General features: G+C 38.8%; 1 protein-coding gene across 1 annotated transcript in view; it reads right to left on the bottom strand.

Moving 5' to 3' along the window:
* Nucleotides 1–13974, bottom strand: part of tjp2 (tight junction protein 2) — a 95501-nt gene extending 81527 nt beyond the window's left edge. The window contains exon 1 of the mRNA XM_062971972.1: nt 13781–13974. The gene's annotated coding sequence lies outside the window, so the exon portion shown is untranslated. The remainder of the gene's footprint in view (nt 1–13780) is intronic.
* Between the last annotated feature and the right edge of the window lie 608 nt (nt 13975–14582).

The following is a 14582-nucleotide window of genomic DNA, read 5'->3' as shown; positions in this document are numbered from 1 at the left end:
ATATTGTTGATCATGATGTGCAGATGCTAATTTAGGTAAAAAAGTAAGTTTGGACCACACCTGGTGGATTATAACTGTGTGTGTTTTAGGATACATGTTTGCTCTCTCCTTTGGAAGAAGAAAAATGCTCTGTGCATTTTGTAATGCTTACAAGGACTATGTAAGTTTATTACACTGTAAGATGCAACACTGCAAGTTTATGTTTTGACTCTGCTGAAAAGAGTAAAGTTTCTGTTTTTCCATTTGCAACTGTGCAAAGTTACTGTGTCTTTGTTGGACTAGACTACATTCCCACTTGGAGTGCAACAAAACTTTCTTCCCTTCTCCCAAACCCTGGCTATTAGGGTTGGTTTGGGGAACATTTGTGTCATAATCATAAACATTAATACCAAGAAGTCACAAATGCGTGTCTAGTTGATGCATTTGTAACTGCTCAACAGCACACCAGCTGTTGTTCATGCTATTAAACAATCAGAAGCAAAAGCATTTTTGTGATCTGCAGCCAGAGGCCTCATAATAGATTCTGCCTGCTCATGTTTTGATAAATATAATGTTATGTGACTTATATGAACTTCATAAACAAAAGAGATTTATAATTGAATTATGGCTATAATTCTACAATTCATAAAAGTGTATATTTGGAAATGTAAGACTTGTAAGCCATCTAATATGGGCAAATGCAGAATACACAGAGGGAGTGAAGAAATTCTAGTTGCCATTTTAACTTGATTTAAGTGAACAAGTTCCATCACTCTCTGCCATTTCTTTTTCAGTTGTTCCATTCCTTCTAAAATGTTGATAGTTCTCTCTCACTGCATTACTCTAGCAGCAGAACTGAGAAAAGAACTACCGTATCTACTTGAGAATAAGCCAACCCAAATATAAGCAGAGGCACCTAATTTTACCACAAAAAACTGGGAAAATATATTGACTCGAGTATAAGACAAGGATGGGAAATGCAGCAGATACTGGTAAATTTCAAAAATAAAAATAGATACAGTAGAGTCTCACTTATCCAACACTCGCTTATCCAACGTTCTGGATTATCCAAGGCATTTTTTGTAGTCAATGTTTTCAATATATCATGATATTTTGGTGCTAAATTCGTAAATACAATAATTACAACATAACATTACTACGTATTGAACTACTTTTTCTGTCAAATTTGTTGTATAACATGTTTTAGTGCTTAATTTATAAAATCCTAACCTAATTTGAGATTTAATAGGCTTTTCCTTAATCCCTCCTTATTATCCAAAATATTAGCTTATCCAAGGTTCTGCCAGCCCATTTAGCTTGGATAAGTGAGACTCTACTGTACCAATAAAATTGCAGTAATTGAGGCATCAGTAGGTTAATGCGTTTAATATTTACATAAAACTGTAATGTAAGATAATAACAAGATTTTAATAAGATAAGACTCTCCAACTCTGATTACCTATATACTCGAGTATAAGCCAAGCCGAATATAAGCTGGCCAGGACCCTCACTCGAGTATAAGCTGAGGAGGGTTCTTTCAGCCCTAAAAAGGGCTGAAAAACTTGTCTTATACTCGAGTATATACAATATTCCAATATCTACAGCACTAACGTGCGGAAATGAAATAAAAGTGAACTTCAAACAAAATCACTTTTGCTGTAACAATTGGATTTAAGCACAGGGTGGGAATTACACAGCTCTCCAGATATTGTTGGTCTACAGCTTTCAACAGTCCAAGCCAACATAGCGAATGATGGCTACTGTAGTTCAGCAACATCTGGAGCAACTGTCATCCCTGATATTGACTACAGAGAAATATTTGTTTTCCTGGTCTCCTATCCATGTCACAAATATTGACAATCCACAAAAAAATCTGTAGGATTCCACAGTCTTTGTAGAAAACTGTATGTTCTTGATGTTGTTTCAAATAAATTTGGGACTTGTAAATCCTACCAACATCAACACTGGGCCCTACTGTTCTTGCTATCACTGAATTTACATGTTATGTTGCTGCCTTTCTTTGGCCTCTGCTGCCCCTCCTTCCTGCCTTTCTATGCTCTGGAAGTGACAGGCTTCCTATGTACATGTTACAAAGGAAAGAACAAATCTTTCTACCTCTGAAACTAAAAAATCTAGTTAACTGCCTTAGCAGAGGAGACTGAGCTGGTCACATGCTCTGCTTTTGTGCATTTCCTGATTGGATTTATCAAATCTCAAAAGATCTGGACAACAGGTACCTAGAGACCAGGAAGCAAGTGTATATAAATATCCACAAGCACGAGCTACATTTAGACTCAATGTTTTTATTATGGTAATGTGGTTTCAGTCTTATTGAAGCAACAGCCACCTGGGTTTCCAGTCCCTAAAGTGTGTCTTTTTCCACTCTGAAGCCAAACCTGAGTCCTGAAAGAATATATTTTCACTCACTGAGCTGTGGTTTCTTCTCTTTCGGCATCCAGAGGCTTACTAAGCCTCCAGATTATGTTAACAACTGTAGAGATTAACAGTGCAGAGATTAACAGAAGGGAAGAAGAAGAAACTATTCTGCCAACAATTTGTGACTGAGTGAATTCTTTCCAAAGATGGTACCTTTGAATAAATAAAGAGAAAGATTTTCAAAATGGCTTTAACACACAATGATTTGGAGAACCCTCTCCATAGTCATCTTCGTCCTTCCTAGTTACAGGTAAATATATATAATTACAGTAATTACATAAGCAGCTACTCACATGACTGAATGTAATGGAACGAGAAACCTTTAAGTGACGCAACATGCAGATACAAAGGAGCTGGATTCAAAATGTTGATCTCTTGTCCTGAATCAGGGCTAGTGGCTACTACTTAAGAATCAGAGGCCAAAGTTGCTCTTGTAGCTGGCATCTGTAGCCCAGTCATGGAAGTAATTTAGCTTTCCAGATGCTGCAGAACTGCAACTCCCAACATCCTTGACAAACATGTATCAATGAGGATTACAGACATCTGATTTACAAACTACTTATAGTAAAGTATGGGGATGAGACAACAGGAAATGAGAGTAATCTGCCCTTAGGAAAGGAAATTCACTCCTAAAAATGTTATCATGGGAAAAAGGTGTCTCCCCTGAAGCTTTCACACCAACCCTAGTTTCCACAACAAGACAAATTTTTTAACCTCCAATTATAAGGGGCAGAGAGTTAGGCGAAATCTTCTGAACAGGGGCACATACAGCAAAACAAGCACCTTCCCTACCCTATCCAAAGCTAATATGGAGTTACACTTAAAAATGTACCTCTCCCAATTTACATACAAATTTAACTTAAAAACAAACCTGCAGAACCCATCTTATTTGTAGCTTGGAGACTACCCTGTTTTCCCGAAAATAAGACATCCCCTGAAAATAAGACCTAGTAGAGATTTTGCTGAATTGCTAAATATAAGGCCTCCCCAAAAGTAAGACCTAGCAAAGTTTTTGTTTGGAAGCATGCCCGCCAAACAGAACACTAGAGCATGCAGGATCGATAAATGTACGGTTTGGGACCCACCTACCTTTGTGACCGCATCTCCCGCTATGAACCCACTCGTCCTCTTCGTTCATCCGGTAGGGCACTTCTTTCGCTCCCGCCACCATCCCAGGCTCGGTTGGCGGGGACGAGGGAGCAGGCCTTTTCTATTGTTGCTCCCCGGATCTGGAATTCCCTTCCGGAGGAGATCCGGCAAGCACCCACCCTGGCTTCCTTCAAAAAGCTGCTTAAAACCTGGCTCTTCCACTGCGCCTTTGGATAACCGAGCCCATAGCTATAGTAGTCGCACAGGCCACCTCTTTGACTTGAAACACTGCACTTTATTCCTCTGCCCCAAAGCATCTTAGAATATCACATTGCATTTTAGTTCTAGTGGTCCCTCCAGGACATCCTCTCCTCCATCCCAGTGGTCTTTTTTTCCCCTCTTTCTTTGCGGATTCATATTGAGTGATTATATTCCTTCTGCTTATGTGATTGTTTTAGTCAATTGTTATGTTTTGTTTTCGTTTCTAATTCTTATAGCGTTTTATAGTGTTTTCAGTGTTTTATTGTACAATGTTTTATGCTGATTTTATATTGGAAACCGCCCTGAGTCCCTTTTGGGAGAGAGGACGGTATACAAATAAACTTTTACTTACTTACTTACTTACTTACATACCATAGATTGTTGTACATGGAAATAATGGTAGTAAACAAGAAATTCTTGATAGGATTCACAATTTGTCTGGTTATGCTGGTTTGTGATGACAACTATTGTACAATATATAATAAATGTTCATTTTTTTGTTCAACAATAAATGTGAATTCTTCTTTATGGAAAAATAAGACATCCCCTGGAAATAAGACATAGTGCATTTATATAAAACACTGTCTTATTTTCAGGGAAACACGGTACCTGTACTGGAAAGAGCACTTCAACAGTGTTTAAATGGCTACATAGTACTCTCCACAGACCATCCTATCATATTATGAGCTAGAAGTTTACCGGTACATACCTTTAATATTAAGAAACAAGTATGGTGCAACTACCGGTATAGATATTCTTCCACTTTCAATGGGGTTAGGAGGACAGGACCCTCACAAAATTGAAGAAAACCTGAATATGATTTTTTTTTTCTGAGCTAATATATCACTGGGAATCTAGGTGCTCCAACACAATCTAGAAGAGGTTGACCATAGCTGTGCCAGAGGACTTAGAGATTCCTAGAGGGAATGTAGTAATCAAATCCGTGGGTAAGATCCGTAAGAGTAAAACCTGAAAATATGGACAATGTCTTGCAGAAATTAGTCAAAAAGAGGGGAGGCGAATGGAGGAATCTAGTAATACCTTTGAGACTGATATATTTTAGCACAAACCTTCATGGATTTTAATCCACCTCTTCAGATTGTTTTATTGTGTCAGAAGCAAATTGAGAACATACTGCAATTCGCTTCTGGTATGACAGAATCAGCCTTCTACAAAGATGTTGCCCAGGGGATGCCTAGATGTGTTACCATCCTGCTGGGAAACTTCTCTCATGTCCCCGCATGGGAAGATGGGGCAGACAGACTCATGCTGTCTCACAGATTCAAACCACCAATCTTCAGCAGTTCAGCCAGCACAAGGTTTAATCCATTGTGCCACCGTGGCCCCTTCAGATGCACTTATCAAGTTAATATCAATGTCCAGCTGTATTAATAGTTACTTAGTTTTGTGGGTTAAATCAGTGCATAATAGGATACAGGCTGATGCAGTTTGCAACACTGGCCAAGAAGTTAATTAAAATCCATGAAAACCCATTTTAAAAAACTATTTAGTCCTAGGTCCCATCTACACTGCCATATAAAATCCAGATTATCTGCTTTAAACTGGATCATATGGCAGTGTAGACTCATATAATCCAGTTCATATCAGATAATCTGTGATCAGATACTGGATTATATGGCAGTGTAGATCGAGCCTCACTGCTAAATTCTTCCTTTCCCTCTCCCACTCTCCTTTTGATGTCCTGCTAAGACAAATATGTCTCATGTTTTCTTTTGGATTGTGAATCTGATAGCACGGAACTGTTAAATTAATAATTTTTAAGCCACTCTGGGAGCCCTTTTCTCTGAAGGTTGGAATACAAATATACTCTAAATAAATACAGTAGAGTCTCACTTATCCAACACTCATCCAACATTCTGGATTATCCAACACATTTTTGTAGTCAATGTTTTCAATACATAGTGATATTTTGATGCTAAATTCGTAAACCCAGTAATTACTACATAGCATTAATGTGTAATGAACTATTTTTTCTGTCAAATTTGTGGTACATCATGATGTTTTGGTGCTTAATTTGTAAAATCATAACCTAATTTGATGTTTAATAGGCTTTTCCTTAATCCCTCCTTATTATCCAACATATTCGCTTATCCAACATTCTTCCAGCCCGTTTATGTTGGATAAGTGAGACTCTACTGTAAATAAAAATATTTCTGTCCTTGAAAAGAAATAATTTTAGTCTTTCAACTGTAGACATGCTATAAATGGAAAATGGAAGTACAGTGTTCCCTCACTACGTCACAGTTCGCTTTTTGCGGACTTGCTGTTTCTTGGTTTTTTAAATAAACACTAAAATAATATTATATATCATAAAAACTTATGATTTACAGTGGCGGTGGTCTCAGTCGGGTGCGGGCGGCAGAGCGGAGAAGGAGCCCAAACGGCAGTGAGAGGAGAAAGAGGCAGCGTCATGTTCCCCTGCCTCTTTCTTCCCTTCCTCCTTCCCTCTCTCTTTCTACTTCCTTCCTAAGGAGAAACCTAGCTTCCCTACTTCGCAGATTTTCACTTATTGCGGGTGGTCCTGGAACACAACCCCCGCGATAAGTGAGGGAACACTGCAACCTAGAAGGCAAGTTATTATTTTATTTTATGGGACTTTTGCCCTTATTTATTGGAAGGCAAACATAGTGTCAAATTTGTATTTGTATTAGTCTACAATGTACTCTTGATATCTGCTAGGGCTTGGTTCCAAGACTTCCTTTAGATGCCCAAATCTATGGATCCTCAAGTTCCATTACGTCCAATGGAGTAATGAAAATAAAGGTCTGCTTTTTGGAATTAAGAAAAATTAATGACATGGGTGGTGGAATCTGTGGATACAGAATCCATGGATACATAGAGCTGACTGTGTTTTTAAAAAGCTGAAAATTCAGGCAAAGTTAAAAGCATTTGGCTATGAAATTATCCAATAGGTTGGGTGGGAATGTCAGAATTGCTACATTTATTCTGCCTTGTAAATCTTTAAGCTTCCTGCCAGGACAGAAACAGATAAATGATTGAGAAAAGAAGAAGATAAAACAAAAACAAACAATGAACTACTTTTGAACACTGCCTTCTCCATTATGTCAGTATAAACATTGTATCTGCGGTTGCAGGTTTCCTATAGTTTTGGTGGAACTTTATATCTCTTCTAAGTAACTGTTTTTGAGGTATCATTATTAAAAAAAACATTAGATATTAAACATACATTCTCTGCAGCATAACAAACTGAGCACACATTTTAGGAAGAAAGGAAGAGTTTGTTCTGGTTCAAACAGGAATTTCTGGACTGTTATGTTCTGTCTAGAGATTCATCATCTCTACCCTATTCACCAAGCAATATCTCTGCTCAACTCCATTGGATACAGACACAGACAATTTGTAAAGCATTCTGCCAAAAGAAATCCCACGAATTTAATGTTCTTTTACATGGGATTTATATAAGACTATGCAGGTACAAACATCATTCACAAGATTCAAAGTTGATGGAGTCCAAGAAACAAAATTTCCAACGTTGGTAATTCCTGAGGCCTAAAAATTGCTGCTGTCATCACTTGAAGTAGCAAGATTATATTTTAGGAACTGGGAAACAATATATGGGGGGAAACTGGGGAACAGGAGTAACATTAGGTTTTGGTGGAAACTTAAATTCATAAATAAGTAAAAACAACACTCATGGTAGTTAAATAGTAAATGTAAATGAATTACATGATTAATATTGAATTTCATAATTAAAATATTAATATTGAATTACATAATTAAAATATTTTTCCAGTAAGAAGGGCAAAGGCCAACAAAAATGAATTGGTGGGCCATATGCAGCCCGCGGCCCGTGGGTTGGACCACACTGACCTAGATAATGGATATTTTATAATCACAATATGGCAAGTAGGAAGTCATCTATATCCCTGTGTTATGTGCTTATATACATGTTAGCTAGATTGTTAAAATTGTTTTTGTTAGTAAACAGCTGATTAGATCTATATGTATGTGTTGTGTTTTATTAGTTACCGTGCTTATTTTATTATATGTAATCTACTTTATTTGTAATTTTATATTATCAGTTATATAGCATTAAAAGATTATTTAAAAAAAGAACTGGAAAACAAAGGCTGAATTACAAATGGCCTGATTAGCTCCAGAACAGCAGGAATTTGAACCAGAAGGACAGATTGGCTTCGGGGCCAAACTAGACGTGACACAAGGCATGCACAAACAAACTGTTTTTTATTGCTAAAATCAGCTTTAGGGAGAGAAGCTATGGACAGTATAGAGGACCTGATTTAACCTTTCCCCATCCATGCTAAGGACAAAATCTACCTCTCACCTCCACAGCAGTTGAGTGGGCAAAGTGCGAAATTGGATCAGGCAGATGGAAGTTGCAGTCGAAGGGGAAAAACTTTGCCCAGCTCCTGTTAGCAGGTGCACAAAGGGGTTGAAACGTTTTTTAGCGAATCATGAAGAGTAAACGCAAAATAATTTAGAAATCAGGCTCTATCGATAAACTTCAGTGGACAGTCATGGGTACAGGGATTTCAACTAAGTTAGAAAAACATCCTGACAATAGGAACTGTTCGACACTGGAATAAGCCACTTTGGAAGGCAATGAGAAATCCTTCCTTTGTAAAGCAGATATTGGATTCTCTGCATTCAGCAGGCAGCTGAACTGGAAACTACTTCAAAATATATTATTTTCATTTGGGGAAAGGACATGAGATGATTGTAATGGTGATGATGATAACAATAACACCACCAGCGTCAGCAGCTCAACTCCACTGGATACAGACCCCCAGGCCATTTATCTGTAATCCCTTCAGTAGCTCCTGTGGCCATGTGGATTCTTGAAAATTAACACGTTTTATTTTGCATAAACTTTCCACTGGATATCTTGGACTGCAGCCCTTGTTAGGCTTTAAAGCAGTGATTCCAACCTGTGAGCCATGAATCCTAAAATAACGTCCACGAGACATGAGGGGAAAATCAGCTCTAGATTATTAAATATGGTTTTCTGTGGGCAAGCAGATGGCAAATACTGGATAGCATATGTTCTGTATCAGAAATTGGAGCTGATAAGGTCTATCTAATGCAAATTTCTAAATCAGAACCTCAAATAACCAAACCGAACCTAAAATTGACCAAAAGCTGATTCGTAAGCCTTTTGGTACTAATGTTGGAGAGTGGTCCCTGGTCAAAGTGGTCCTTGGTCAAAAAAAGTTTGGGAACCACTGCTTTAAGGTATCATAAAGATTCCATGTTTCTACTTTAACAAACTGCTAGGACCACTGTTATGGTTGTCTTGAACTGAAGCTGTTCTATACTTAATGTAACTTTGTTTACCATGGTTTTTAATTTAAATCCCATCAGCCCCAGCCAGTCTAGAACAAGTGAGCAGATGAATGCATGAAATGTCTGCGTGAATGAAAAAAGGACAGAGATTACAAGAGAGTAGGAAGAAGAATACATCTTGGGCAGAAGTTGAGGTGAGAAGAAGAGAGAGAGAAGAGAAAGCAAGAATTAAAAGAGAAAGTGCCTTAGCAGACCTAAAGTAAACAATTGACATGTGCTTCAGGCTAAGAAAAGAACTTGTACAGTGTCTTCAATTGTTTCAGAATGGGGTGAAGAAGGTGGAAACAGAACCAGGAAAGCAAATAAGAAAGTAAAAAAGCCATAAAGCAGCAATCCAGTAATAACACAGGAATTAGCTAGTAAATATTGAGGCAACTCAGGATTTTCAAGTGCAGCCTGATCCCAGAGAAATTTTGAGATGGAAGGAAATGAGAAGGAAAGATGAAAAGAAGGAGTCTAGTATGCAACAGGCACCTCAAAGCAGGCTGCAGCAGCAAGGACCAACAATACACAGGAATTTTTTTTACTATTTTTAGGGCAGCACTTTCACCCAGAGAGTTCTCCCTTTGCCCTGAAAATGGTCCAGCCAGGAGAGCTGGGAAATTTTTAAAAATGCACTGCTCAAACTGCAAAGTATTGTTATATGACTAATACAGTACAGTACTTTGCTGTGTAAACGGTACTGATAAAGTTTTTGAAGGGAGGCATGTAAAGTTTCCTAATACAAAGAAACAGTTGTTTGATTTAATTACCAACCAAATTAATGGGAAGCAATAATATTTTTAAGACTACAGGAATTCCTGACATCTCTCTGGACATATGCACAAACACATTACTTGGATTATTATGAATGCAAACAGAAACTCTTAGCAACATTTGCTATGACACAATACTGAAACCCAGTCCTTTTAACTTCAGCTGTGAGCTTTGTTAGTACAGTCATCCATTCACAATTGCAGTCTTGAATTCTGTGTACTTCATTATTAATTGATTTGTTTTTTCTAGGAATCTCTAGGTCCTCCAGTGTGATGCTATTGTCAAATTCCTCTGATAATGCTGAAGGACCTACTGATTTCAGCTTCCAGTGGCTTTCACTGTTGTCAGAGTTAATGCATTTAACCTGCAGTTTCTTCTAACACTGCTTGCCCATCCCACTGGTTCCCTTCTTCCCATTCTGTGAATTTACTATGTTCTTCTGCATTTTATTGGCAGCTTCTCTCCCACTTCAGTTCCACCAAGGGCTTTAAAAACTTTAGTATTCTGTAATGCCGATTTTTTTTATAGTACAGTAAGCCTCCGTATACATACAATCTATATCCAAAGATTCCACCATCCTTGAAAATAATTTTTTAAAATTCAAAAAAGAAACCTTGATTTTGACATCTTATATAAGAGACACCATTTTACTATGCCATCATATATAATGGGACTTTGGCATCCGCTGATTTTGGTATCCACAGGGGGTCCTTGAACCAAACCCAAGCAAATACTAACGGCCCACTGTATTATTATTTTCTTTGAAATTCCCTGGTTTTACAATGGGTGTCAAAAACATTTGATGAACAATTAAGCCATCAAGAATGACAAAAACATATGCAATATATTCAGGTTTAAGTCCCCTTTTAGACCACAGAGCACAAGCACTTTATATCAGCTTCCTCCACCACTTGGGCCTGCTGCTTATGTGTCTTTTTATAAGTGTGGAAGACAATGGTGGAGAAGGAATGAAATAAACTCAATGGTATAAACATACAGTCTTCCAGCTTTTAAAGAGTACAACTTTCATCTATGGTCAGCGTGATGAACCACTGATTGTACTGCTACACACGTTGATTGCACTTTAGGAATCTTTATCATTTTATACTCTTACAATTTTATTAGTGGGATTTTATATATGCTGTTGTTTATATTTATGTCAATACTTGTGAATTGTTGTTTTATGTGGCACTTGGAGTGCTTCTGTGAGCCACCCGAGTCCCTTTGGGGAGTTGATGGCGGGGTACAAATAAAGATGATGATGATGATTATTATTATTATATCACCCCTAGCTGACACAGTCCAAAGTGAGGAATGCTGGGAGTTGTGATCCACAAACCTCTAGAAGCTCCCACCTCCATTGTAAGATGTGCTGAAGTTTTACATAAGACATTTAAGTAATTTGAGACCCCTAGATTGGGAGAAAGGCAGGAAAAAATAAATCAAATACATTCACAATTCTTTTTTCTGTGTATTTATTGAATTTATATCCTATTTATTTATTTATTACAGTATTTCTACCCCACCCTTCTCACTCAATAAGGGGACTCTGGGCGGCTTACAATATAACTATTTTTTTCACAAGATATGATCTCATTGATGCATTATATAATTTAGGGAAGCCTCTTGTTTCACCAACCCCCTCCTAAATTACAGCTGGATTTTTTGTTTTGTTTCATCCTGCCAGAAGAGAGTCTCCTCTGGGTGTTAGACCTCTCCCTGGTTCTCCCTTTCGAACTCTTCTCCGGCCATGAGACAGACTCTGATTCATCCAGGTGCCACCTCACCCGCCTACGAAACCTCATCATCAGCTTCCTTGAGAGTGCTAAGCATGGAAACAGACACATCTAGGCCTTTAATCCTGTTAAAGAGGCCTTTGGCTGTAACTGGAATTACTCTCTCCCTTCTACCTGTTAAGAGGTAGGATTAAAAAGAGGAAAGGGTGCCTCCTTCTGCCTGGAAGGCACTACTACAATCAGCCTGAAACACTTGTCAACTGCATGCAAAACATAGACAATTGTACAAATCCAGAGAGCCAGCGTAGTGTATTGGTTTGAGCATTAGACTACGACTCTGGAGACAAGGGTTCAATTCCCCATTTGGTCATGGAGAAACACTAGGTGACTTTGGGTGAGTAAGGAACTCTCAGGTCCACAAAACCCAAGATAGGTTTGCTGCAAGTTGGAATAATTTGAAGGCCCAAAACAAAGTACATATCAAACACTGGGTAGAAACATGGCTGGAATCAATCATTAAGCAAGACAAGCACCTATTTAGGGCATCAAGGGAAGGAGGCATTACACACACACACACACAAAATTCACTGACAGATGTACAATGGACTCTACGGTGCAAACCTGCAAATGGTGCAGCTGAACTAGATTCCTTAAAAGACTTCAATTAGAAAAAATAGGAAAAAAAAACTTTTTGAATATAAATAAAGCAAAAGTACACACAACAAAACACTGTTTTAACATTTTACGGTAAGTTTTGCTTCATTTCAAAAATAATATTTTCTTTTACTGTTTTGTATTGTATATATATACACATACATATATAGGACCTCCAAAATCTTTTAAGTGCTTAGGGCTTCAAAAAATCTTAATCCAGTCCTGTCTAGATTATGACTTCCTAGATCAGGGTTCAGTTCAGTCATAGAAACCCATGGGTTGACCTTGAGCAAGTCGCATTCTCCCGGCCCCTGAAAATCCCATAACAGCTTTGCCATAAATTGGAAATGACTTGAAGGCACACAACAACAAAGTACAAATCAAACAAACACTGAGAAGGGAAGAGTAGCAAGAAGGCACAGGCACATAACTGGGATTCAGATTGAAATCTCCTTTGAATTTTACCCCATTAAGAATTTAGAGAACCAGATGAGAATATTTCCAGGAAAGAAGTCCAATCTCTTGACCGTGGGCTACATCGTGCCTGAAGTCTGGGCTCAAACATTAAATAGGAGATTGATAAAACTGGAAACCTGTTCAGCAGTTGCCACGTGGCCATGCTTCGAAACAAAAGTTAGGATCCATAATGTAAAATTAATGCAGGTTAGCACCACTTTAATTGCCATGGTTCAATGCTATGGGATCTTGGGGTTTGTTTACAAGATCTCTAGCCTTCTCTTCCCAAGACTGCTGGTGCCTCACCAAACTACAACTCCCATGAATCCATAGCATTGAGCCCTGGCTGTTCAAGTGCTGTCAAACTGCATTCATTTTGCAGTGTGGATGCAGCTCCTGTTTCCCCCTAAACTGGCAGGGAAGCCTAGATAACTTCAAGAGGGTATTTTCTCCCTAGGCGTATGCATACAATTTCCCTTTTCAATAAGTATATACAGTAGAGTCTCACTTATCCAACACTCGCTTATCCAACATTCTGGATTATCCAACGCATTTTTGTAGTCGGTTTTCAATAAATCGTGATATTTTGGTGCTAAATTCGTAAATGCAGTAATTACTACATAGCATTATTTTGTATTGAACTACTTTTTCTGTCAAATTTGTATGTATATTTAAATACATCTTAGGCCCCATCTACACTACCATACGAAATCCAGATTATCTACTCTGATCTGGATTATATGGCAATGTAGACTCATATAATTCAGTTCAAAGCAGATAATGTGGGGCCCCTTCCACACAGCCGAATAAAATCCCACATTAACTGCTTTGAACTAGAATAAATGGCAGTGTGAACTCAGATAACCCAGTTCAAAGCAGATACTGTGGGATTTTTTGCCTTGATATTCTGAGATATAGGACTGTGTGAAAAGGCCATGGATTATCTGCTTTGATGATCTGAATTATATGGCAGTGTAGATCCAGCCTTTGAATCAGGCGGGTGTGCAAACACTGTGGAGGGATAACAAGAGGCACATTGGCCCAAAAAAGTAAAGGTAAAGCCTTACCTGTAATGGAAACAATCCTATTTGGAAACCCAGCAGGTACTTGGAGGGTGAAATAAGCACACGAGGCAGGTTTGCCACAAGGATCCGGCCAGCTTCCTCCGGCCAGTGCCACCTCCCTTTCCTTCGATCAGGAAGCAGGCCAGGAGGGTGTGTTGATCCTCTCGCAGGATACTTTGTTTGCCTTTTTGTTTTTGCCTTTCTTTTCTGAGTCAGGCTATTTCCTGCTTCTATGATATCAGGGAAAGGGAGGGACAGTGGGGAATAAAAGAAACTTGGAGGAGGTGTTTTGTTCAGGGCGGGCTGTGATCAGGTTGCAGGTGAGCAATGAGAGCACCTCCAGAGAATGAAGGAGGAGCCATGCAATGCAGCTACACTGTAGGATTAACACAGTTTGACACCACTTTTACTACCATGGCGCAAGGCTATGGGATCCTGGGAGCCGCAGTTTCACAAGCTTCTCTTCTAAAAAGCACTGGTGCCTCTCACCAGATTACAACTCCCATGACTCCACAGCATTGAGCCAGGGCGGTTCAAGTGGTGTTAAACTGCATTCATTCCACAGTGTAAATGCACCTGCTGTTTTTCTTTCTTGGCTCCCTGAGGATTTTATAGGGTTAGACTAGGCATGGACAAACTTGGGCCCTCCAGGTGTTTTAGACTTCAACTCCCACAATTCCTAACAGCCTACCGTTTCCCCATGTCTGAGATAGGGTCTCTCTGCCTGGCAAGTGGAGCAGGAAAGACCGGTTCAGAGCCTGGGCAAAATGGGCCTGAGGAGGAGCGATCGATAAAAAAGGAGGCC

This window comes from Anolis carolinensis, chromosome 2 (assembly GCF_035594765.1).
Source record: "Anolis carolinensis isolate JA03-04 chromosome 2, rAnoCar3.1.pri, whole genome shotgun sequence".
Taxonomy (NCBI): domain Eukaryota; kingdom Metazoa; phylum Chordata; class Lepidosauria; order Squamata; family Dactyloidae; genus Anolis; species Anolis carolinensis.
Note: the sequence above shows the minus strand (reverse complement) of the source record. Positions and strands in the feature narration are given on the sequence as shown.